Source organism: Podarcis liolepis, assembly GCF_965112155.1.
Source record: "Podarcis liolepis genome assembly, chromosome: 14".
Classification (NCBI taxonomy): domain Eukaryota; kingdom Metazoa; phylum Chordata; class Lepidosauria; order Squamata; family Lacertidae; genus Podarcis; species Podarcis liolepis.
The window spans coordinates 42,760,547-42,781,547 of NC_139569.1; the positions used below are offsets into that span (position 1 = coordinate 42,760,547).

Sequence of the window (21,001 nt, forward strand, 5' to 3'; positions counted from 1 at the left end):
TGGAGCTCCTGGGCTGCCCAGATGACAAGACCCCTCTCTCGCCCTCACTGATATGGTCCAAAGGAAAGCAGAGCAAAATGTTTGGCAGCAGTTTAGCTACAGCAGTTGCTGGAATTAGGCATGGAAGGCACCATCCAACCATCTTAAGGACTCCACTCTGGATTTGTGTAGGATTCCTTCTCCTGAAGATAACCCACAAGGCAGTGGAGGTTTAGGATAAGAGTTTTCCTTCGCCTAGATTGGCTACCTTCCCAGGTTGGCAAGCCCCACCTGCCCCTCACTTCCCTCTAGAGCATGTGCAGAAACCATCTTCTTGTCTGTTGGATCCACTATTGGGCTTGTCCAGTCAAGAGCAGTAGATTCGTAATCTGGGGAACCGGGTTCGCGTCTCCGCTCCTCCACATGCAGCTGCTGGGTGACCTTGGGCTAGTCACACTTCTCTGAAGTCTCTCAGCCCCACTCACCCCACAGAGTGTTTGTTGTGGGGGAGGAAGGGAAAGGAGAATGTTAGCCGCTTTGAGACTCCTTCGGGTAGTGATAAAGCGGGATATCAAATCCAAACTCCTCCTCCTCCTCCTCCTTCTTCCCCTATTATGTTTTTACTGTGATTTTATTGGTGTTACCCACCCTGAGCCTGCCTCTGGCTGGGGAGGACGGGGTATTAATAATGATAATGATAATGATAATGATAATGATAATGATAATGATAATGATAATGATAATGATAATGATAATGATAATGATAATAATAATTACTGTTGTTGTTGTTGTTGTTGTTGTTGTTGTTGTTGTTGTTGTTGTTATATCAATCTACCAGAACCTGCCTTCACATACAAGCGAAGTCCCTAACTGAAAGTTTTTGAGATACACTGGCTACCCTCCCCTGGTTTAGCCAGCCAGCCAAAGCCATTTCCCAGGATGTGGCCTCTGTCACATGCTTACAGCTTCTAGGAGTCACAGGTGAGAGCTGAGTGCAGGGTAGGGACCGAAGGCAGAGAAATTACCCCAAAAGGAGTATGGCGTCTCCCCCACCAGAGGTACTACATCTCCCCTAACACCCAATACACCCCGCAGTAGTCATGCAGAAAAAGAGGTTTCTTTTTAGGTGCTGTTATAAAGAACTGTGGGGTGTCATGGAAAAGGAAAATACTCTGCTTGCTGTTCTAGAAAGCATTTTGCATCCTCCCTCCACAAAGGTCCATTGTCAATTTCGACAAGGCTTACCTCATTTTAAATGGCATAAAAAAGAACTTTGTTAATTCACTCAAAAGCCTACACAGGGTGAAGAATGTTTAGCGTCCAACCTAGAGATCATTGTCACAAACAACAGTGCCAGTTATTCCGATTTCATTATACAAAGTTCCAGGAATTCTTTTGGCATGAAAGAAGTCTTCACTGAATCAAGTTTCATTACAAAAATAAAGAAATAAAATGTTTCGCATTATTTAACCGCTTTGATGCTGACCTTACAAGACGCATTCGCATTCTCGTTGTGGCCCAGCGGTTCGAATGCAAAAGAGTTTGCATTGATAAGTAAATGCAGAACTTCTACAAAGCGAATGCAAGACCAACAATTGCCTTGGGCCACCAAACAATTTTTCTACAGCTGCCGCGCTGCCTATTTTTAGAAAAGTTTGTCTCGGCTGCTACCACTGTGTGTGGATCCCAATAATAATAATAATAATAATAATAATAATAATAATAATAATAAATTTTATTTATATCCCGCCCTCCCCAGCTGAGCCGGGCTCAGGGCGGCTAACAACAATCAAATAAACAATCAAATAATCACACATTCTAAAAATATTTCATTATAAAAATTAGTTAAAATCAAATTGATGGCAACCGATTAAGCAAAATTCTGTGCAGGTTGCCAGAGGAGGGAGTCAGGCTGCGCCCTGACCAAAGGCCTGGCGGAACAACTCTGTCTTGCAGGCCCTGCGGAAAGATGTCAAGTCCCGCAGGGCCCTAGTCTCTTGTGACAGAGTGTTCCACCAGGTTGGAGCCGCAGCCGAGAAGGCCCTGGCTCTAGTTGAGGCCAGCCTAACCTCTCTGAGGCCTGGGACCTTGAGGATGTTATTATTTGCAGACCGTAGGTTTCTCTGTGGGGCATACCAGGAGAGGCGGTCCCGTAGGTACGAGGGTCCTAGGCCGTATAGGGCTTTAAAGGTTAAAACCAGCACCTTAAACCTGATCCTGTACTCCACCGGGAGCCAGTGCAGCTGGTACAGCACCGGATGAATGTGATCTCGCAGCGAGGACCCCGTAAGGAGTCTCGCCGCGGCATTCTGCACCCGCTGGAGTTTCTGGGTCAGTCTCAAGGGCAGCCCCACGTAGAGCGAGTTACAATAATCCAGTCTGGAGGTGACCGTCGCATGGATCACAGTGGCTAGGTCAGGGCGAGAGAGATAAGGGGCCAACTACTTAGCTTGGCGGAGATGGAAAAATGCCGCCTTTGTTATAGCTGTAATCTGCGCCTCCATAGAGAGGGAGGTATCCCAGCAATGATTACTGCAGTGCAGCAGCGGTGAAGGGGTTTTCTACAAATATTTGCGCAAGAGCAGTGAAATAATAGGAGGCTGTACATGGAGATCATCTGATGCCTGAATCCCAAACCAGTTTGGGCTGAAGCGGGCTTCAGCCAAATCAGATTGAGATAGAATGCCCAACCAGAGTGATTCGGGGCAGACAAAAGTGGGGTGGTCAGGGAGGGAGGGATTGGAGGAGAGGAGGCAGGCAGCGTCCGCAAGTTCTGCTTCCCCAGCTCATTGCCAGCAGAGAACTCCCTGGCAGAGCGGCACTTGGCAGGACTGAATTCTCTGTTCACCAGCTGGTGAGCACAAGATTCAATCCTGTTCCCTGCAGTGCAGCCATGGGTGGGGAGAGGAAGCACAGCATCTCCCTCTTCCTCCTCCCGTCTCCTGACTGCATGCTTAGTTAAATCCTAATTTAGCATTAGGGTCAGACCCCAAATCTATTCAGGGCCTTGGTGCAGGTCAGGACAGTCCCAGATTGGCCTGCGTTGGGGTCAATCCAAAGTGCAGGATCATGCCCTGGATCACATCAGGTGTGTGTATTCCGAGCATGCACAGTGCTGATGTATAAAGTAAAGGACCCCTGGACGGTTATGTCCAGTCAAAGGTGACTACAGGGTTGTGGAGCTCATCTTGCTTTCAGGCTGAGGGAGCCGGCGTTTGTCCACAGGCAGCTTTCTGGGTCATGTGGGCAGCAGGACTAAACCGCTTCTGGCACAACGGAACACCGTGACGGAAACCAGAGCGCACGGAAACTCTGTTTACCTTCCCACTGCAGCAGTACCTATCTATCTACTTGCACAGGTGTGCTTTTGAACTGCTAGGTTGGCAGAAGCTTGGACAGAGCAACAGGAGCTCACCCCGTCATGGGGATTCGAACCGCCGACCTTCCGATCAGCAAGCCCAAGAGGCTCAGTGGTTTAGACCACAGCGCCACCCGTGTCCCACTACTGTGTAAACAACAACAACAATCGAGAGTCTAGTGCAGGCCCTTTGTACTTTTCCATCTGACCCTTGTGACCCCTCCCCAGGCCACACAAACAGCAGCCCTACTTCATGTCCTTGTGTGTTTCCCCCAGTTATGCATTATGCACATTAGGGCTGTCAGTTATGTTTTGTCTGCCTGACACATGCAAAAGATAGGAGTGCTCTTCTGGACAGATTATAAACTAGCTTAAAGAGTTTTAAGCTTCCATTGCTCTGTGGTTTGTTGTCAAATGCTCGTTGAACACTGGAGGTCTGCTCTTAACCTGAAACTGTTCTTAACCTGAAGCACCACTTTAGCTAATGGGGCCTCCCGCTGCTGCCGTGTCACCGCTGTGCAATTTCTTTTCTCATCCTGAAGCAAAGTTCTTAACCCAAGGTAATATTTCTGGGTTAGCGGAGACTGTAACCTGAAGCGTCTGTAACCTGAAGCATCTGTAACCATTCCATTTCCCCTTCACAGGGCAAGGAAATGCCCCATGTAATGATAGCACGTCTTCCAGGCTATATAACCAGACAGGGAGCGATGGCCAGGATTGCTACATTCAAGTTTGCAATTGCCACGTGAATCCTAAGTCTCATTTCACCTTCATCTTCGCATTGTGATGCCGAGCATCAAAGTTTTTGCCTAACTAACAGCACATCGTTGCTCTTCGCCAAACTATCTCTTGTAGCTCCCTCGTCAAGCCACTGAGCATTCAAACAGGTTAATTTCTTTTCAGCTGGATTCCACCGTCAGTGGATTTTGGGGCAGGGGCTTAAGTACATTCTGCTAGAGAGGTTAATTTGCAAAATTCTCTTTGGGGTTGCAAAGCCCCCTGACCTGCCACCTCCTCATACACAAAAATCTCTTAGCAACCAATCTCTTAGCAACAAGGAGTACCTTTAGTTTAAAAAAAGAGAGAGAGAGACAGGAAAAGATGCTACAAAAAGAGTGATCACCAGGAAATCTTTTCTGATCTTTAGAAAGACCACACACATCATTTAACTATTGCAGCTGACTTCCAGAGCAGAACCTAGAAAACGGAAGTGAGAAAACTACCAGGTAACTTTATGAAACTTTTCTATTTTAACATGTGTTATAGTGGGATGAAAAACTAATATGAAAAAGTATTGGAGTTTTGATTGTGAGTTATTTATTGAGTTGCCTTCATCTCAATGTATCCTGGGGAAGGGTTTTTTTTTTGGGGGGGGGATACCTTTCCCCCCTGCCTGAACAACTGTAGTTATTGTAACTCAGTGAAGATCAGAATTTTCCTCCAAACTTGCTTTGGGCTTAAATCTTCTTTAGCTGAGAGAAGCAGCTATTTCTGTAACTTTTAATGGTGTGGCATGCTAGAGCAACAGGGAGACTGCTTCCCAAGGCAAACTTGCTTCTCTACTTCATTACTTTTTCCATTATTTCCATCACCCAAAAGGAAGAAGCTTTTCTTTGTTGATCGTGTTGAAATTTGGGTTGGTTTTTGTTACTCCAAATTAGACAGGGGGGGTGAGGAGTTCAGCTTCTACAAGGAGAACTTAATTGACCAAACTGATAAATTTAAAAGACCTTCATGCAAAAGAAATACCTGTAGCTGAACTGGAGGAATGAATGATCTGGTGACTCTCCACTGATGACATTGGCAAGACCTACAAGCCTATTTTTATCGGATATTCTTTTTGAACACTTTGAGTCAGCTTACTGGAAAAGAGAAATTCCCCAATCAGCCTCCTAAATTAAATTTGCTCTTCTCATTCCATTGTTTTTAAAAGAAGTTTGTTTTGTTGTTCTGAAATGTATGTTCTCTCTCCTTGTTTTCATATGTTTCCATGGGTTTCACACCCTAGATATTCATTTAAACAGCAAGGGGTGCACCCAAAGGTTATTCTTTTAAAAGAAATAATTCTGTCAAGGGCTACAATGCCTAATAGCTCCTTAGAATGTTGCAAAAAATTAATAATGCATTCAATCCCTGAGTTGCTTTGCATTCTGTTGATACTGTTCTATGTTTATTTGGGGAAGGAAGGAGAGGTGTGTTGATGATCATCTGTTTTGAACAAAGAAAAAGAAGTTTTTGGATGTAGTGACAGAACCCAGATTCAGATGGGAGAGAGAGAGAGGAAGAGAGAGCACTTTGTGGATTATTAAATGCCTTGGCAATATTTTTTGCTATTTGGAAAACCAGCCATGTACATGAGATATAAACTCTGTCGTATTGTTAATGTGTTCTTCTCCACTTCTTTGACTAGCGATCTAGTCTAGAGAGGCAGAACTTCCCAGGGTTTCTTCTAAGGTGGACTTAAGGTAGCTCTGCAATCTGTGAGTTTTATTTACAAGGATAAAAGTGAGCCTAACTGGAGGGAGACACTTCCTAAGAAGCAGCAGATCAACAGACCCACAATAACTCCCTAGAGCGCAGGTGGGGATGGGGGGCGAATTCAATTCAGATGGCATTTAATGACAAACCTACCATACATCATTCACATTTTCGAAAACAATACACAAATCGAAATGCAGCCGCTCTTCAGAAGTCACACTTCTCCGAATTTTGCAATGCAGTTCTCAAGCCAAGGAATGTATACAAGAATGCCTATACTGGGGGTTGTGTGCACAAAAATGCATATATTTGTGAAAATAACATTTTAAAAATGCATTAGGAAACCTTGGTTTGCCAAAAGAAGAAGAAAAGCTTCATTTTTTTTGTTTGTTGCCCCTGAACTACCCAAAGTTGCCCCATTTTCCCCTTCCACCCAAGTTCCTTCCCTCCTTATTTTTCCTGGCTTTCAAAAGTGTTTATCTTCTTATGTACTTTCAAAGAGTAATTTATTTCATAAACATAATTTAAACAAAACCTTCTTTTCTGGTTGCATGGCTTGGGGAATAGACTGCTCAGCTGCATGTGGACAAACTGGTAGGCTTCTATACCAAGTGTGTCTGTATAGCACACTAAAGTCAGAAAGGAATTACTTTCCCTCAATTTCCAGGACAGAAAATGCATGGGTCTACTGTAGTTTTTTTTTTAAAAAAAGTGCATTGAATTTTTATTTTGAGATTAATCCCAGCAATCCCAGTGAGGCTCATTTCTGCATAGGATTTTGAATTCTAATTTCAGATAGTCACAGAGAACAGGGACTAGCAGGTGGCCATTATAACAGACTAGTTCATCCAGGACACTGTTGTTTCTGCCCATCATTAGCTCTTGCCCTGCACACCAGCACCATGCATCCCTCAACAGGTAAGCTCTGAAGGTTGCCCACCCCTACCCCAGAGAGAGAGGGGGGGATTTACATATACAGTGAGGAGGGAAAGTATTTGATCCTCTGCCCATTTGCCCTCTGGCGAAGAAATGACCAGTCCATTTTCATTTTTAGTTAGGAAACTGGTCCCTGGTAAGTGAGAAAAATTCCCTGATTTTGGGGGGTTAACAGATGGTGACACATCTGAACGTTTGGCTAGTGTGCTCTGCCGCAGACTGGTTCTTGTGTCATTAGACGTGGAGATTTTCTTGGCGATTCGACTGATGTTCCTTTCCATCCATTTGGTCCCTCAAATTCCTAATCAGCAACTAAAGAAACTGAAAGCGTGGCAAAAGTTGTACTACCCTTTGTTGTGATGGAGTAGGCTTGGAAGCATCTGCCTTTACAGAAACTAATAAAATACAAAATAACAGTCTAGTTAAAAATGAAGGGAATGAGACCATGGTTAATAAATTCGCTTCTGAAATGCCTTCAGATGAAAAGGCAAGCAATAAAACTGAGGAGCTGAATGAAACTAAAATGGATGAGGAAAGCAAGGAAACAGGGAAGGCTAGAAGATCTCTGAAGTTCCTCCCAGCTCTCTGATTCCATGATTAACCAGTCATTTTGGGACAGGGAGACAGAGCATATTTGGGAGGGTGACTTAGAGCAGAGAAAGCAGAGAGTTAGCCAGCCTTTTTCTCCATGCAGCACTCCAACACAGGAAAGGACCATTCAATTCTACGGAAAGTGTAACTTGAGCCTCAGCGAAATTTAATAAAATATTTCATTCTCTTCCCCACCCCACCCCCCACCAAACACCTTTGAAAACTTAAGTGTCTTTTTATTTAGTTTTTCTAACTTTTAAGGCAGCCCTTGGAAGCAACAGAGATGAATGAGATCTTGCAAAATAATGATACGGTGTGCAAAGGGAGGGTCACACAGGACAGATTTTCTCCCTCTCAAAAAAACCCCCACAATAAACAGAGATGCTGGGTACCAATTGCTCCTTTTGATGGCTATTTTGAGCTGATGTCCCCACTGTTCTCCTTCAAAAAGTTGCTGAATGGAGGGTGAAAGGTGCAATGTGAAATTACCATCTATTCTGGAAGCTACTTTTGATGATTGCTGTTTTTGGTGTTCTTTTTCTGAAAAGTAACAAAGCTGGCATTGTCGGATGTGCTTTGGGAGAGGAGAGGTGGAAATATATCACAGTGGAATTAACGACTCAAGACAGAACATCCTGCAAATCCTCATTTTTGTCCCATTCTCCTTTAAAAGGGAAGCAATTACCCTTATATTATCCTAGGTATCTGAGCGGCATGTTGTGTCCCTCACTTAACAGCTCTGTGTTCTGTAAATAATAGCCACTTAAGCTATCGTGATTGTTGGCTGCTACTTGGAAATTTATACTCCACCCCTTTCCCTTCCTGTCTGTAGCCCAGCTACATGTCCTTAGGACGCAGTCCTATTATTTTAATTTAAAAATGTTTCTCAACTAGACCTTCAACAAAAGATTCCAGGCCAATATACAGAAGTATGAATGAAGACTGCCTTAGTAGATATGCTGTTGTTGTTGTTTAGTCGTTTAGTCGTGTCCGACTCTTCGTGACACCATGGACCAGAGCACGCCAGGCACTCCTGTCTTCCACTGCCTCCCGCAGTTTGGTCAAACTCATGCTGGTAGCTTCGAGAACACTGTCCAACCATCTCATCCTCTGCCGTCCCCTTCTCCTTGTGCCCTCCATCTTTCCCAACATCAGGGTCTTTTCCAGGGAGTCTTCTCTTCTCATGAGGTGGCCAAAGTATTGGAGCCTCAGCTTCAGGATCTGTCCTTCCAGTGAGCACTCAGGGCTGATATCCTTAAGAATGGATCAGTTTGATCTTCTTGCAGTGCAAAAAAGCATCAATTCTTCAGCGATCAGCCTTCTTGATGGTCCAGCTCTCACTTTCATACATCACTACTGGGAAAACCATAGCTTTTACTAAACGGACCTTTGTTGGCAAGGTGATTGGCAGAACTGGCACTGCTACAAGTACCACAGAAATACCTGTTTCAAATTTGTAATAACTTGATCGTTTTGTGTGGCAGCATCTTTGGAACTCCCTGCCTATTGATATCACTGTACACTTTTCAGTACCTGATATATATATATATATATATATATATATATATATATATATATTCTTTAGACAAGCCTGCCCAGATGTTAAGAAAGTTGCCGCGAGTTTTAATCTGTTTTTAGAATAATGTTAGGATAGCTCAGTTGGTTAGAGGGTGGTGCTGATAATGCCAAGGTTGCAAGTTCGATCCCTGTATGGGACAGCTGCGTATATTCCTTCGTTGCAGGGGGCTAGATGATCTTCAGGGTCCCTTCCGACTCTACAATTCGATGATTTGCCACCTGGTGCCATAAATGGAACCCCCCCACCTCTCTCAGCAAAGACCATTATTATGGGTTATATGCCCTCTGAAATGAATAGGTCCAAGAAGCTTAGGTCAGTAAATTTCAGGGGGGGGGGGTTAGTCTGGGTGAAACTTAGCTGGAGATGAATTTGGTAAATTTGTCATTTGATGAGCTCATAATACTGCATTTATTGATAATAATGGTAGTAACAATGTGAAGAACTTTTCAGGCAGAGCATTCAGGGTTTAATCATATAACAATAATTAAGAAGACTCAGAAGGAGGTCTGGTTTGAAAAAGGCACATCTCATTAGAAGCCAATGGTTGCATTTATTTATTACATTTTTATACTACTTATTCCTCACATTGTTGTTGCTAATTTTTCTTATTGATAATTTTGTTACTTTCTCCTCCCCCCCTTTTTTTGGAAACCGTTTTGAGGGTTTCCAGCCCCCCCTTTTCTTTTTACAATCAATCAGAGTATAAATTGTATGGAATAAATACATAATAAATGAAAGTGTGGAAACCGTAGCGGCCAGAGCAGTGGGGGCTAGAGAAAGGGGAGAAGTTTGATTCAGCGGACTTAGACCCACTTTTTTTCCTTCCTGTTTTCCCTCTCTGTCTCTGTCAAACTTTTTTTTAAATAATATTTATTGCTTTTACAACAATTTAAACACTACAAAAAAAACAAAGAAATAACAATACATTACAATACAAAAACACTACCTTACACTAAAACATCAAACTAACAAGACAAAACAAAAACAATTTAAAAACACATCAACAAAGAAAAGAAAAGGGAAAAAAATAAATTTCAATATCTTATCTTTCTTTCACATATTTCCACGACCTCCTCACACCTCCCTTTTTGTATTCCACTTCTATTAATTATTTCAGCAATTCCTTTCCATCTTCCCCTGTTTCCTATCCTATAATTATCTTAACACATTTCAACCTTATTTTTCCTTTAATGCTCTATTAATCTGTTTGTACTTAATTCCTTATAACCTTTCTACTAAAGCCATATCACTTCGTTTCAACATTCTTCTAGCATTCCTTAATTTTACAATATTTCTGTAAATAGTCTTTAAACTTTTTCCAGTCTTCTTCCACCGACTCTTCTCCCTTGTCTCGGATTCTGCCAGTCATTTCCGCCAATTCCATGTAGTCCATCAACTTCATCTGCCATTCTTCCCTGGTGGGTAAATCTTGTGTCTTCCAATACTTCGCGATGAGTATTCTTGCTGCTGTTGTTGCATACATAAAAAAAGTTCTATCCTTCTTTAGCACCAATTGGCTGACCATGCCCAGGAGAAAGGCCTCTGGTTTCTTAAGGAAGGTATATTTAAATACCTTTTTCATTTCATTATAAATCATCTCCCAGAATGTCTTAATCCTTGGGCACATCCACCAAAGGTGAAAGAATGTACCTTCAGTCTCATTACATTTCCAACATTTATTATCGGGCAAATGGTAAATTTTTTCAAGCTTAACTGGTGTCATGTACCACCTATAAATCATTTTCATTAAATTTTCTCTTAGAGCATTACATGCCGTAAATTTCATACCTGTGGTCCATAACTGTTCCCAGTCAGCCATCATTATGTTATTTCCAACATCTTGTGCCCATTTAATCATAGCTGATTTCACCGTTTCATCCTGAGTGTTCCATTTCAACAGCAAGTTATACATTCTTGACAAGTTCTTGGTTTTTGGATCTAACAATTCTGTTTCCAATTTTGATTTTTCCACCTGGAAACCAACTTTTTTGTCCAATTTGTATGCCTCCATTATTTGATAATAATGGAGCCAATCTCGCACTTTGTTTTTCAATTTTTCAAAGCTCTGCAATTTTATTCTGTCTCCATCTTGCACCAGAATTTCCCAATATTTCGGCCATTTGGCTCTGTCTCTGTCAAACTTTCCCCTTCGTTTTTTGGCCTCTCCTTGGGTTAGCTAGATTAGGTTGGGTCTGAACTATTTTAACTCCCATTCAGACGGGACTGGGTGTGTGTGGAGCTTCACTCTTGTGACTTCAGGTTATTGCAAATAACCTCAAAAATATCAGCAGGGAAAAATTATTCCCCATGGGGACACACGACAGCTCTGTCCAAGGTACAGCTAGACTTGTTGATTGAACTTTGCTGAGAGTGTTTTGAAAGGAAATATAGTAAAAAGCCACACTTTTTTTTACTCTAATTGAACGTATGACTCAGTCCAATATTTTGTCCAGTGTGCTGAATGAAATACAGGCAGGAGTACAATGGTACCTAAGAGAGTGACAGGGACTCCAGTCATGACCTTAATCTCAGGGTTGTTGCTGTTGTTTGTTGCTTCAACATGATCACAGTAAGACTGTGTCTGCAAACTGCACCTTCTGACTCCTCTGCTGAGGCAGGAAGGAAAAGTAGCAGCTGCAAGAAAATAAGTCAAAGAGAAAGATCGGGAGGGAGGAAAGAGGGGAGGAATAATAATATTTTATTATTTATACTCCACCCATCTGGCTGGGTTTCCCCAGCCACTCTGGACAATTCCCAACAGAATATTAAAAACACGTTAAAACATCAAACATTTAAAACTTCCCTAAACAGGGCTGCTTTCAGATGTCTTCCAGAAGTCAGGTAGTTGTTTATTTCCTTGACATCTGATGGGAGGGCGTTCCACAGGGCAGGTGCCACCACCGAGAAGGCCCTCTGCCTGGTTCCCTGTAACTTTGCTTTTCGCAGTGAGGGAACCGCCAGAAGGCCCTCGGAGCTGGACCTCAGTGTTCGGGCTGAACGATGGGGGTGGAGACGCCCCTTCAGGTATACTGGACCGAGGCCGTTTAGGGGTGGCGCTGTGGTGTAAACCACTGAACCTTGGGCTTTCTGATCGGAAGGTCGGCGGTTTGAATCCCCATGACGGGGTGAGCTCCCGTTGCTCGGTCCCTGCTCCTGCCAACCTAGCAGTTCGAAAGCACATCAAAGTGCAAGTAGATAAATAGGTACCACTCTGGTGGGAAGGTAAATGGCATTTCCATGCGCTGCTTTGGCCACATGACCCGGAAAAACTGTCTGCAGACAAACGTCAACTCCCTCGGCCAGTAAAGCGAGATGAGCGCCGCAACCCCAGAGTCGTTCACAACTGGACTTAACTGTCAGGGGACCTTTACCTTTTTTTTTTACCAACACTTTGAATTGTGCTCAGAAACATACTGGGAGCCAATGCAGGTCTTTAAGGACCAGTGTTATGTGGTCTCGGTGGCCACTCCCAGTTAGCAGTCTAGCTGCCGCATTCTGGATTAGTTGCAGTTTCCGGGTCACCTTCAAAGGTAGCCCAATATAGAGAGCAGGGAGGAACCAAAGCTCTGTACACACCATACATCTAAAACAATTTCCCCAGTGAGAAAAAGAATCCTGGAAATTGTACTTTACTCCCTGAACTACCATTCCCAGCACCCTTGACAAACTACAGTTCCCAGGAAACATTGGGAGAAGTGGGAGCATAGGAAGCTGCCTTATAGAGAGCCAGACCATTGGTCCATCTGGCCAAGTATTGTCTAGACAGACTAGCAGTGCCTTTCCATTGCTTCAGGCAGGCATCTCGCCCAGCAGGAGCGCCAACCTGGCTCCATGAGCATGGATGCCCGGAGCCATGGGTGCCATGCAGCGTGCATGGCCCTGGCACCAAAATCTGTGGGTATCCGGCCCCTTCATGGGGAAATTTGTGGGTGCTCAGGCACCCAGGGCCCCAGAGACTTGTCACCTATGCTGCACAGTCAGTAGCATACCTGACAACTTACAGATTTGAAAATAAGGGACCAGCAGCCTCGAAAATAAGGGATCAGCAGCCAAAATAAGGGATTTTCAGAGCACAGGTATGTTCGACTTCTGAGCCCTTCCGAGCCAAAGACAGAAAGTCCAGCCAGCAGCCAAACGAAGCCTCAAGCGGTGGTTCCCACAGCGCAGCAACCCAGCAAAGGGGATGCAGCAAGGAAAACCACCGTCACCTCTCTGCTGGGAAGCGCTGAGCAAAGGGTTTTCCCCAAGCAGTCAGAGACTGTGCCTCTGTGCAGCCAACCTCTTCTCCACCCTTTTCATGCCTCTTCTGCTTCTGAGAAACAAGGCGGAGGGGAGCTTCTCACCACCCTGTGACTCTTCCCCACCCTGGCACATCTCTGGCTTTTGGCCTTCCTCCTCCCACTCACCAGCTTCAACTTCAACCAGGCAGAGAGCCTTCTCGGTAGTGGCGCCCGCCCTGTGGAACGCCCTCCCACCAGATGTCAAAGAGAAAAATAACTACCAAACTTTTAGAAGACATCTGAAGGCAGCCCTGTTTAAGGAAGCTTTTAATGTTTACTAGGTTGTTGTATTTTAGTGTTTTGTTGGAAGCCGCCCAGAGTGGCTGGGGGGACCCAGCCAGATGGGCAGGGTATAAATAATAAATTGTTGTTGTTGTTGTTGTTGTTGTTGTTGTTGTTGTTATTCTGTCTCTGATTCTGGACGTCTCTCTTCCACGACTTTCCCAGCTCACTAACCCCTTCAGCTTCTGACCCCTCTTCTTCCCAGTCTTCTTCCTCTGACCACCACCACTTCTGCTTGGTTCCTGATCCCCTTCTTGAAGGAGCCCCACCCACCTGAAAAACACCCGCCTCTCGCTGTTTCTGATGGGTAAAACACTCACTTTTTCCTCATTCCATGACTGTCAGCCATTGCCTTTTTGGGTGGCTCAGGTGGCCTGTCATTACGCACAGGGTGCACACGCCTGATTTAGCAGTGATACTTTTGCTCTTTTTTTGACATTTGTGGGCAGCCTAGCAATGTTGGCTCTCCTGCTGTGTTTTGTGGCACTGGTGTCGTCATCGCTCTCCGCTGTGCTCTGGGGCACCTTTGGCCCGCCAGAAGTTGCTGAACTACAACTCCCAATAAACACACAAGATGTAACCGGCTGTACTTTTGAATAAATGAGGTATACTATTCATTGTATCAAATTGTAGATTTCAACAAAAGTTTCATAAAGTTCAACGGAAAAAAAGCAGAAGACCTGGTAGATCAGTTCATTCTCTAGTCAGTTCATGCATAAGGACCATACATGTATAAGTGTCTATTCCACCTGCCTGTTCATAGAGTCCAATAAACCACACCAAGGGTTGTTACAGCCTTGTTTCGCCATCCTAGGTTTCATCAGTAGAACAGACTGGTAACAGTCGTTTCTTACTGCAACCACTACTATGCTATAAGATCCACTATCGTGTAATATTACATATGAGCCTGTTCTACTGATGAAGCCTAGGATGGCGAAACAAGGCTAATATTCCGGAAAAACCTTGTCTTAGACTCTGTGAAAGGATTCTGTGGGACTGTAACAACCCTTCAGGTGAATTATTGGACTCTATGAACAGACGGGTGGAACTGATCTACTGGGTCTTCTGCTTTTTTCGTTGAACTTTATGAAACTTCCGTTGAAATCTACAATTTGATACAATGAATAGTATACCTTGTTTATTCAAAAGTACAGCCAGTTACGTCTTGTGTGTTTATCGAGTATGTTTTAGGTAACCATAGGTTTGTTGTTGTTGTTGAACTACAACTCCCATCAGCCCTAGCCATTGACCATGCTTGCTGGAGCTGATGAGCATTGTGGGGCAGCAATATCTGGAGGGCCACCCCTGCTTTAGAGCAAAAAAATACTACCGTGTTTTTCACTCTATAGGACGCACCAGACGATAAGACGCACCTAGTTTGTGGGGGTGGGGGTGAAAACAAGGGGGGGGGGAATCCGAATCCCAGAAGCCAGAACAGCAAGAGGGATCTGGCTTTTGGGATAGCCTCTTGCTGTTCTGGCTTCTGGGATAGCCGCTGAAGCCTCTCCTGGGCAATGGGATGAAGGCTCCCCCTACCTGGAAGAGGCTGTGTGCGGGTAAGCGGCCCTCTGTACCTTCCCCCATCTCCCGCAAGAAACGTGCGCTCTTTAAAGGGAGCTTTTCTGGGAGGTGGGGGAAGTGACAGAGCCCCCCACATCCCGCAAGAGCCACACAAAGCCTCCGCAGGGCAGCGGGGAGCTTTCCTCCCGCTGCCCTACGGAGGCTTCGTGGGGGGCTATCCAAAAGCCAGAATAGCTAGAGGGCTATTGGTCTCTGGACTTCTTGCTATCTTGCTATCTAACCTTCACAATCACCCTGGCCTTTCTGATTTCGATGGGATTTACTTCGTATGATATTTCAGATTGCAGCCACAGTGCAGCTGCTGATTTTAGGGCAATTATTGTTGTGGCTACACCGGTATCTCTCACAGTCAGAACATCAAGTTTGCAGGAACCATTTGCAAAGTGGTCAGCTGTTACAGTTTCAGAAGTTGCACAGCTATAGAAGTAGCACAGCACCATTGCTGGAAGCGTAACGGTTCATTGCCACTGCTATTCTTTTGCTACCACTGGTACATGTGCTGAAGTGCACTGTGTACGAACATTAATGCTTCTAGCCAATGGCTTTCACAAGAAACATGTGGCGCAATTGCCTTGCTTTAGCTAAGCAGGTCAGTGCCCAGATTGGACAACCGTTCTCCCTGGTCTGCTGCAATGAGTTGCTTGGTGGTGGTGAGAAATCTTGGGCATAAATATACTATGGGACACGGGTGGCACTGTGGTCTAAACCACTGAGCCTCTTGGGCTTGCCGATTAGAAGGTTGGCAGTTTGAATCCCCGTGGCGGAGTGAGCTTCCATTGCTCTGTCCCAGCTCCTGCCAACATAGCAGTTCAAAAGCATGCCAGTGCAAGTAGATAAATAGGTACCACTGCGGCGGGAAGGTAAACGGCACTTCCACGCGCTCTGGTTTCCGTCACGGTGTCCCGTTGTGTCAGAAGTGGTTTCGTCATGCTGGCCACATGACCCGGAAAGCTGTCTGTGGACAAACGCAATCCCATAGTCGCCTTTGACTGGACTTAACTGTCCAGGAGTCCTTTACCTTTTCTTTTTTATATAAATGTGCTAAAGAAGTCTTTAAAGATGCCTGCTTCTTGGGAGAAAAGCAATGACAAACCTAGACCGCATCTTAAAAAGCAGAGACATCACCTTGCCAACAAAGATCTGTATAGTTAAAGCTATGGTTTTCCCAGTAGTGATGTATGGAAGTGAGAGTTGGACCATCAAGAAGGCTGATTGCCGAAGAATTGATGCTTTTGAATTATGGTGCTGGAGGAGACTCTTGAGAGTCCCATGGACTGCAAGAAGATCAAACCTCTCCATTCTTAAGGAAATCAGCCCTGAGTGCTCACTGGAAGGACAGATCCTGAAGCTGAGGCTCCAATACTTTGGCCACCTCATGAGAAGAGAAGACTCCCTAGAAAAGACCCTGATGTTGGGAAAGATGGAGGGCACAAGGAGAAGGGGACGGCAGAGGATGAGATGGTTGGACAGTGTTCTCGAAACTACCAGCATGAGTTTGACCAAACTGCAGGAGGCAGTGGAAGACAGGAGTGCCTGGCGTGCTCTGGTCCATGGGGTCACAAAGAGTCGGACACAACTAAATGACTAAACAACAACAACAACTAAAGAAGTGGTACATTTAAAAAAAATGTGATGGGCAAACCAACAGGGAAGTCTAAATACTTGTGGGCAGGTGTCCTCATCTTTGGAGAACCCATAAAATGTGTCTTTTCAAAGAAGTACGGCTCCATTGAATGCCATGCCAAAATTACACTTGGTATGTATGTGTTGTTGCTGTTGTTGTTTTCTCCATCAACTACATTAAAAAGAGAATGCATCCAAAAATTATTAAGGGACAAGGGGGGAGGATAATGCTATCAATGGCAACTAGCCGCAACAGCTATGCTCTTTAGCGCAAATTTCTCCCAACACATTTTTCACAATGCCATTTTGACTAGTGGATCCATTTTTGCAAGCTGTTTTCCCTTAACAAAGGTTTGCATCTTATTTCCATTAGTTTATTCGTATTTGTGCAGATTATCCCTAATAAATACATTTTAAACAATTTTTATATTCCCATTAAGCATGAAGTTTCATTAAACTATGCACACTTGCAAGCTTGTACAAGGCAAATCGAGGAAAGTATCTGCCAACATAATATTGTGATCACTCTGCTCCTATGCATTTAGAGATTCATAGTATCGCATGGATCCTGTGCCTCATATATTGGCCCACTTTCAATGAGTCCCCGTGTGCCCTCTTGCCCTCTTGTGCCTGAGAGACCAGGGATACAGAATACCTTGCCCACTATTTATGAACAAGAAGAAAAGAAACCATTTTTGTAAACTACATCGCAAAAGTCAGATCCTTGCAAATTTCAATTGATGGCAGTGTATCAGTTCTTCAATCGCTTCAGGAAGTGTGAATTGGGTAGGTACACCTTTAAATGTGAACCGAGTCGAAATTCTCCCCCGTCTCAACCCAAGATCCATTGCACAGCCCAGATACACAGCTTACAGGTAGCAACTGAATGTTTCTTTCATTCTGGAAGCAATAAGAGGTCGGTTTCAGTATCTAATAGGAGCAGGAGGGTTTCAGTCAATAGTTATTTGCCTGTCGCCGTTCAGATTTAAGTAAATTAATAGACCACAGATACAGAGCTTGCCGGTCTTCGTATTCTGTCATTGAAAATGTGGAACACTATGTGCTGGAATGTGATTTGCGCAGAGACTTAAGGGATAAATGGATTCTCCCTATATCTGAAAACTTTCCGCAATTCTTACTCAGCAAAATCTCATCTGGCCCGGATTCAAGGACAACGAAAATCTCTGAATTGCTGTATCATCCTAGACAGCAAAGGAAGACAGAGATTAAGAAAAATGTGCTTTAACACACAGGAAGGATGTTATAGGGCATTGGTTCCCAACTGGTAGTTCGCAGAGTAACCCACCCAGGTAAGGTAAAGGACTCCTGGACAGTTAAGTCCAGTCAAAGGCAACTATGGGGTTGTGGCGCTCATCTCGCTTTCAGGCCGAGGGAGTCGGCGTTTGTCCACATACAGCTTTCCGGGTCATGTGGCCAGCATGACTAAACCGCTTCTGGCACAATGGGACACCGTGACGGAAACCAGAGCGCACGGAAACACCGTTTACCTTCCTGCCGCAGGGGTGCCTATTTATCTACTTGCACTGGCGTGCTTTCGAACTGCTAGGTTGGCAGGAGCTGGGACAGAGCAACAGGAGCTCTCACCCCGCCGTGGGGATTCGAATCGCCAACCTTCCGATCAGCAAGCCCAAGAGGCTCAGTGCTTTAGACCACATGGCACCATGCACATAACAAAAACTACCACAGAGATATAAAGAAAATCAAAAGCAGCAGGTCCATAGTTTAGCTTTTACAAAACAGGGAGTCCACAGTAGTTAGATAATTAGGAACCATTGCCAGTGGTGTAGCGTGGGGGGTGCAGGGGGGGCCGGCCGCACCGGGCGCAACATCTGGGGATTAGGGTTAGGCGGCGCAAATCCACGGGTTAGGGGGCACAAATCCACGGGTTAGGGGGCACAAATTACTTGCCTTGCCCCGGGTGCTGACAACCCACACTACGCCACTGACCATTGCCATAGCGCATTGGCTAAAAATAATATCTGGCAATTCTTCTTTTCGAATTGCACCTCAACCACCAACTTGCTAGATGGGGCTTTGGCAAACTAAATTACATGGGGCCCCAGAGTGTTGACATCAGCTTCTGTGAAAGGGGCACCATTTGAGGCTAGCCGTGATGGGCCCACGCTTGCAACAATACTAATCTACTTTGCAGCGTTGGCATAAGGATAAGAGCCAGTGTGGTTCAGTGGTTAGAGCAGGAGTGGGTGGTCTTTGGCCTCCCAAAGATTGTGGGACTCCAACTTCCATCCGTCCCAGCCAACATGACCAATGGCTGGAGATGATGAGAACTGTAGTCCACCTGTGAATATCAGACTAAACACAAGGAGACATGGGTTCAAATTCAAGTCACAATCTCTCAGCCTTACTTACACGCTATGTTAATTGCATTGCTTGCAACCCTGTCAATGGGCTTTAAAATGCAATCTTGGGCATGGCGGGGGTGGGGCAATTTCCATTAGAAGCATAGCTCCCAAATTATAATCCTGATGGAAATCACCCTCCCCACACTTGCTTTGCAATTTGCAAGGGGGGCCGGGGAAACAATCCATAGAAAAAAGGAGATTTTGTTTTACTGAAGATATGCACACATATAACACATATCTAGCTGAAGAGAGTCAGTTCAGAGAGAAGGTCACAATAGCTACTACTACTACTACTAATAAATAATAAATTTTTATTTATACCCCATCCTTCCCAGTTCAGAAAAACCGGGCTGAGGGCGGCTAACAACAAAAATAAAACACTTACTGTATTTTCCCCCTCCAAAAATGAAGGGGAAATGTGTGTGTGTCCTATGGGGCGAATGCAGGCTTTCGCTGAAGCCTGGAGAGCGAGAGGGGTCGGTGCGCACCGACCCCTCTTGCTCTCCAGGCTTCAGGAGAGCCCCGTCGCCAGCCCCACAAACTCGGGGGACAGCGCGCCTTTCCCGCTGTCCCCTGACTTGGTTAGAAGGCTGGCGGGGGGGGGAGAAGCCTGCTCCTCCCCGTCGCCAGCCCCGCAAACTCGGGGGACAGCGGGAGGCGCAGCGCGCCTTTCCCGCTGTCCCCCGACTTGGCTAGAAGGCTGGCGGAGGGCTTTCCCCTCCTCCAGCCCCGCAAGCTCCCAGAGCGATGCCAAAGCTGCCAAAGCACGAGCTTCCCTAGCCCCGAGCCTGGGGGGGGGGGAATAATTTTTTTCCCTTTATTCCCCCCCCCAAAAAAAATCTAGGTGCGTCCTATGGGCCGGTGCGTCCTATAGGGTGAAAAATACGGTAATTGATGCAACAAAAACAGCATAAAATACGGTATAAAACGTAACTAACGATAAATTCTAAATTCAAAAATCGGTTTGGGGGGAAATCCATCCAATAAACATTAGATGATCACCAGGGCTAGCTGGCTAAATCAGTCCTATTTGGGCCAGCGAGGAGACCAGGGGGGAATTAGCTGTGGGATCCTAGAGTGGGTAATCTTCATAAAAAGGGAAGGGGGAGGGAAGGAAGGGGAATAAAAGATCAGGCTAAGTTCAAATTGAAAGCAAGGCAGAATAGCTCTGTTTTACAGGCCCTGCAGAAGGAGGTTAAATCCTGCAGGGCCCTGGTCTCATCGGACAGAGAATTCCACTAGGTTGGAGCCATCACTGAGAAGGCCCTGGCCCTGGTGGAGGATAGTCTGACTTCCTTAGGGCCCGGGACCTCTAAACTATGATTATTCATGGACCTTAAGGTCCTCTGCGGTGCATACCAGGAGAGGCGGTCCCGTAAATACGAAGACCCTAAGCCACAAAGGGCTTTAAAGGTCAAAACCAACACCTTAAACCTGACCCGATACTCCACTGGGAGCCAGTGCAACTGATAAAGCACTAGAATATGGAATAATGGACTCCAGGTGATGTTCTTCTGCCAGCCAGCTACTAGAGGATGCAGTGCAAGCTGCGAAATCAGCCCTTTTTTTGCAGCTCATATAGCCACATGGTAGGCACGATTCTGTGCTCTAGCCAACGTTCAACTGGTTTCTGAGCAAAGGTGTACTTAGGCTGCCATGCAAGGAGCTGTATTGGCACCCACCCACAGCCCTTGGACCCTTGGCAAGGAGATGTACCAGCACCTCCAAAACCAGGAAAGACCATGGGCCAGAAGTGCAAAAAGTTTGCTTTCGGTTGCCTGTGAGCCAGTGTGGTGTAGTGGTTAAGAGTGGTAGACTCGTAATCTGGGGAACCGGGTTCGCGTCTCCACTCCTCCACATGCAGCTGCTGGGTGACCTTGGGCCAGTCACACTTGTTTGAAGTCTCTCAGCCCCATTCACCTCACAGAGT

General features: G+C 45.3%; 1 protein-coding gene across 1 annotated transcript in view; it reads left to right on the forward strand.

Annotated features, from left to right (window-relative positions):
* The first annotated feature begins 4,252 nt into the window (after positions 1 to 4,252).
* The window catches only part of CYP19A1 (cytochrome P450 family 19 subfamily A member 1), a 43,518-nt gene continuing 26,769 nt past the window's right edge, over positions 4,253 to 21,001 (forward strand). The window contains exon 1 of the mRNA XM_083475862.1: positions 4,253 to 4,563. The gene's annotated coding sequence lies outside the window, so the exon portion shown is untranslated. The remainder of the gene's footprint in view (positions 4,564 to 21,001) is intronic.